Below are 6395 nucleotides of genomic sequence, written 5' to 3'. Positions count from 1 at the left end.
CCTTCACTTCTCCCCTTGAGTCAGGCTGTGTATCTGGGGTTGCTCCTCATATGTCCATCCCCACCCCACCACTCTTCTGGGTTTCCTAGACATTTTGCATTCCCCACCCTTGCCCCAGACCCATGCCCTTTCCTCTTCCTTTTGGCCCCTGACAATAGTTTCCATCTTGTTTTCTCTTGAGGGAGTACTGGAGTTTTTGGTGTTTCAGATCTTACTGGATAAAGAAAAATTGTCCCTTCTACATCAACCTCAAAGTGAAACATTGACAGGACAAATAAGTCTTCGTCTGTGGAATACAGACCACTTTGAAGAGCCTAACTGTCAATGTTTGTCCATCTCACCCAAGTCTGTCTGTTATCCTAGACTGTAGGAGGCGGAGGCCTGAGAAGGGTACTGCTAAGGTTGCCTCCTTGGTCTGAGAAAGCAGGTCAGGGAAGAGGCCTCCTTAGGGTTTCACAAGTTAAAGTAAGTTTTTTCCAGTTGGTAATGAAACAGAGTTTACATCATCAGTCAGCTCAGCTGCCTGTCTATGGAATAACATGAATAACTTATTTCTAAGACTTTAGAAAGAAAGCTTGTTTTGCCTTTTAATTCTTGATATTGCATTGCGAGGGCTAAAAATCATGTTCCTGTTTTGTCTCACTTTGGTAAATATTTTTTCTCCCCGCATTTCTGATTTCAGACTGTAGTGATTTCAAACAGGAGCCTCTATAGATACACTCAGTATTTTATTTTTCAGCTTTCTATTTTCTATGAATACTTGAAATCATTATGAAAATTAAGATCTCATTTCTTTCTTTACTCCAAATCTGTTCAAAACTCAAGTACTGAGATGCAAATTAAGCAACTTTTGAGAAAATAATGTGACAGCTTCTGTCTACCATATGTAATACGACTATTAGGGTTCAATAATATATATACAGGAATGTTTATTGCAATGTGTTTGATAGCAAAACAAATTGGAAATCACATAAATATCAACCAGTAGAGGACGATTGATTGATTACAGAGCACACATATTCTGACTCATTGCACAGACACTAAATACATAGAAACATACGTTCCAGTCTTTGAAGAATTGCCATGAAAAGTCAATTACAGAATAAAAATGTACGAGTATGAATCTGTTTCAAATACAATAATCAAACTCAGTGAGCATAGTTCATGTAGTTCATGGTTGAATCAACCAAAAAATAGACAGAAGCATAACACCAAACTAACATTGTTTTTGTATATGTAGGGAGATAAGATTGAACAATTATGATTAAATCTTTGTTCATGCAGCTCGGTATTGTTTGAACTGTTACAACAATTACGTTTTTCTTGTATAATTAAAAAAAATTATTCTTCTCTATTAACATTCCTTGAGCCCAAGCAGCTTAGTGTGGAAACAAAGACAACTCAGGCTGCAGTAGACCAGAGACTTTTCAGTTTTACTTCCTCATTTGACTTAACGAATTGACTGATTTAAATTTTGGTCGTGCTGGGTCTTCATTGCTGTGCGTCGGCTTTCTCTATTTGCGGTGAACGGGGGCTACTCCCTGTTGCCGTGTGCACAGGCTTCTCGTTGCGGAGGCTTCTCCTTTCGTGGAGCCTGGGCTCTATCTAGGCACGTGGGTTTCAGCAGTTGCATCACGAGGGCCCAGCTGGTGCAGCGTGCAGGCTCCAGGCTGTGAGAGCTCTGGTAGTTGTGGCACGTGGGCTTTAATTGCTCCACAGCATGTGGGATCATCCCGAACTAGGGATCAAACGCATGTGCCCTGCGCTGGCAGGCAGATTCTCATCCACTGAGCCACCAGCGAAGTCTTTACTTCCTTATTTTATTAACGTAGGAAACGAAGTTCAGAGACTGTAAGAGACTTGCCCAAGGTCACACAGCGATGAGCAGCAGAGAAAAAGTGGAATCCATTTCTCCTGACTCCAAATTCAGGGCTTGTTCCTGTGTTGCTTAAACTTTGTCCTCAAAGTAACCAAAGGGAATAGGAAACCAAGTCACATTCTCAAACAACTGGAGTATGTTCCCTAAGAATAAATAATTTTATTGCGGAGTTATGTTTTACCTTCAAAATCAGTGTTGGTTAGATAAACAAACCATAGCCACATGCAACAATATAGATGTACCTCACAAATGTAATGTTAAAAGAAGCTAGATGTAAAGAGAATATACTAGATGATTCTATTTATTTAAAAATCGGAAACAGGACAAATTGAATCGGTGTTGGAAGTCAGTCTGGATGGTGGTGACCCTTAGGGGACAGTGTCAGAGAAAGGCCAGTGAGGATCTGGAGTGCAGTAACTTCTGTTTTTCAGTCCACATGCTAATCACATGGATGTGTTTACTTTGTGAAACTATATTGAGCTGTACGCTTATGATTGTTCACTTTTCTGTACACATTTTATACAATATATTCATTAAAAATTTAAAAAACTATTTTACTTTTATTTTTGGGCCACACCCTTGGCATGTGGGAACTTAGTTTGCTGACCAGAGATTGAACACACACCTCCCTTTACTGGATGTGCAGTCTTAACCACTGGACCACCAGGGAGGTCCTATGTTCATCAAAAAATTGATGTGATGTTTACAACCAGAGTATACTCATATATAATTTCATATATGTATTTTCAACTGTTGACAAAAATGGTGATAGTTTGTCAAAACATGCATTATTTGTCCCTTCACATACCCCTTATCAAACTCCAGGGTGTCTCCAGAGGCATGGGCACCCAGGTATTGATGAGAAGTGAGGCATCATGGGCATCCCTGGCTGCAGGAGGGAGTCAGGATATTTTAGGCCAAGCAACAGAGTGTTCCAAAGCTTGGGCACTGCAGTTACACTGCCTGAGTTTGAATAAGGGCTCCACCTCTCCTAGCAGCACAACTGAGGACAAGTAATTTAACATCCCTTTACTCCAATAGGGTACATGTCAATAGAGCTGTGAGAATCAAACCGGATAATCCACTTAAAGCACTTAGCACAGGGCCTGGCCTGTTGAAGGCATGGGATAAATGTTAATTATTGCCAAATCTTGTTAAGGTGTGTGGGAATGTTAACCCTTCCCTACCTACATGTGTATCTCTCATGTCCACCTCCAACCAGAACACCACATACTGCTTTAAACATATCAGTTCAGTTAAGTCACTCAGTCGTGTCCGACTCTTTGCAACCACATGAATCACAGCACGCCAGGGTTCCCTGTCCATCACCAACTCCTGGAGTCCACCCAAACCCACATCCATTGAGTCGGTGATGCCATCCAACCATCTCATCCTCTGTCATCCCCTTCTCCTCCTGCCCTCAATCTTTCCCAGCATCAGGGTCTTTTCAAATGAGTCAGCTCTTCACATCAGGTGGCCAAAGTATTGGAGTTTCAGCTTCAACATCAATCCTTCCAATGAACACCCAGGACTGATCTCCTTTAGGATGGAATGGTTGGATCTCCTTGCAGTCCAAGGGACTCTCAAGAGTCTTTTCCAACACCACAGTTCCAAAGCATCAATTTTTCGATGCTCAGCTTTCTTTATAGTCCAACTCTCACATCCATACGTGACCACTGGAAAAACCATAGCCTTGACTAGATGGACCTTTGTTGGCAAAGTAATGTCTCTGCTTTTTAATATGCTGTCTAGGTTGGTCATAAGTTTCCTTCCAAGGAGCAAGCAACTTTTAATTTCTTGGCTGCAATCACCATCTGCAATGATTTTGGAATCCCCAAAAATAAAGTCAGCCACTGTTTCCACTGTTTCCCCATCTATTTCGCATGAAGTGATGGGACCAGATGCCATGGTCTTAGTTTTCTGAATGTTGAGCTTTAAGCCCACTTTTTCCCTCTCCACTTTCACTTTCATCAAGAGGCTCTTTAGTTCTTCTTCACTTTCTGCCATAAGGGTGGTGTCATTTGCATATCTGAGGTTATTGATATTTCTCCTGGCAATCTTGATTCCAGCTTGTGTTTCTTCCAGCCCAGTGTTTCTCATGATGTACTCTGCATATAAGTTAAATAAGCAGGGTGACAATATACAACCTTGACGTACTCCTTTTCCTATTTGGAACCAGTCTTTTGTTCCATGTCCAGTTCTAACTGTTGCTTCCTGACCTGCATACAGGTTTCTCAAGAGGCAGGTCAGGTGATCTGGTATTCCCATCTCTTTCAGAATTTTCCATAGTTTATTGTGATCCACATAGTCAAAGGGTTTGGCATAGTCAATAAAGCAGAAATAGATGTTTTTCTGGAACTCTCTTGCTTTTTCCATGGTTCAGCGGATGTTGGCAATTTGATCTCTGGTTCCTCTGCCTTTTTGAAAACCAGCTTGAACATCTGGAAGTTCACGGTTCATGTATTGCTGAAGCCTGGCTTGGAGAATTTTGAGCATTACTTTGCTAGTGTGTGAGATGAATGCAATTGTGCAGTAGTTTGAGCATTCTTTGGCATTGCCTTTCTTTGGGATTGGAATGAAAACTGACCTTTTCCAGTCCTGTGGCCACTGCTGAGTTTTCCAAATTTGCTGGCATATTGAGTGCAGCACTTTCACAGCATCATCTTTCAGGATTTGAAACAGCTCAACTGGAATTCCATCACCTCCACTAGCTTTGTTTGTAGTGTTGCTTCCTAAGGCCCACTTGACTTCACATTCCAGGATGTCTGGCTCTAGGTGAGTGATCACACCATGGTGATTATCTGGGTCATGAAGATCTTTTTTGTATAGTTCTTCTGTGTATTCTTGCCACCTCTTCTTAAAATCTTCTGCTTCTGTTAGGTCCCTACCATTTCTGTCCTTTATTGTGCCCATCTTTGCATGAAATATTCCCTTGGTATCTCTAATTTTCTTGAAGAGATCTCCAGTCTCTCCCATTCTATTGTTTTCCTCTATTTCTTTGCATTGATCACTGAGGAAGGCTTTCTTATCTTTCCTTGCTGTTCTTTGGAACTCTACATTCAAATGGGTATATCTTTCCTTTTCTCCTTTGCTTTTCGCTTCTCTTCTTTTCACAGCTGTTTGTTAGGCCTCCTGAGACAGCCATTTTGCTTTTTTGCATTTCTTTTTCTTGGGGATGGTCTTGATTTCTGTCTCCTGTACAATGTCACGAACCTCCATCCATAGTTCATCAGGCACTCTATCTATCAGATCTAGTCCCTTAAATCTATTTCTCATTTCCACTGTATAGTCATAAGGGATTTGATTTAGGTCATACCTGAATGGTCTAGTGGTTTTTTCCACTTTTTTCAAGTTAAGTCTGAATTTGGCAATAAGAAGTTCATGATCTGAGCCACAGTCAACTCCCAGTCTTGTTTTTGCTGACTGTATAGAGCTCCTCCATCTTTGGCTGCAAAGAATATAATCAATCTGATTTCAGGGTCGACCGTCTGGTGATGTCCACATATCAGATGCTCAGTATTCCTGAACTGAATCCAATGTTTCCCTTTGGTCTGTAGGAGAAAGTCCAATATCCTAGTTTTCATTTAAGATTGTTCCTCTTTTCATCCCTGTCTGTTTTCCAGCTTCAGTTTCTTCACTCTTCCGTATTAACCTCCTGTCCCAATTATACAAGTCTACAACCATTCCCAGCTACGCCTTACACTTTTGTATCTCAGAATCTTTCATTGCTTATGTAAACTTGCACTGTCCCCACTTCCCAAGACATCCTTCCTGCTCTTCCATACCTTCTATAATTTAACAGTTTTTTAAGACCCAGATTAAATTGATCTCCTATAGCAATGCTTCTAATCTTTTCTGTTTTACAAAACCCTTTGCAAATTTGACAATTGCAATTTGACAGTTTCTCTCTTTTAGGAAAAAAAATATATGCATTCATGGAAACAAACTATCTGATTCTGGGGGTTTGTGATCCCCCTGAACCCTGGTCCAGCCTTCAACCTGTGGTCCTTGGACTCCAACACCATTACAAAGTGACTCTTGTTCTCAATACCCATAGCAATCACTATCCTAACTAATAAATGGTCCCTTCTTTTGACATTTATTTTCACTTTCTTGCATGTTTTTTCTCATACTCAAAATGCAATTTTTTTAAGGAGGAAGGATTTGTCTCACATATCTGTTTGCCCTCAATGACTAGGCAATATGCCTTATATATAGTGAGTCCGCAGTAAAAATGTGTGGACTAACTGTTCACTTATCATCTGCTATTATTATCCTCTTCTTAGGTGATTTCATCCTGGCCCATGGTCTTAAATGCTCTACATTTGGGACTTCCCTTGTGGTCCAGTGGTTAAGAATCTGCCTTCCAATGCAAGGGATGTGGGTTTGATCCCACATGCCACGGAGCAACTAGGCCTGTGCACCTTAACTAGAGAATCCAACCCACATGCTGCAACTAAGACCTGAGGCAGCCAAAAATAAAAATAAATAAATGAGTTACATTTGTTGGGGCCTG

This window comes from Budorcas taxicolor, chromosome 6 (assembly GCF_023091745.1).
Source record: "Budorcas taxicolor isolate Tak-1 chromosome 6, Takin1.1, whole genome shotgun sequence".
Classification (NCBI taxonomy): domain Eukaryota; kingdom Metazoa; phylum Chordata; class Mammalia; order Artiodactyla; family Bovidae; genus Budorcas; species Budorcas taxicolor.
This window is presented reverse-complemented; position numbering follows the sequence as displayed.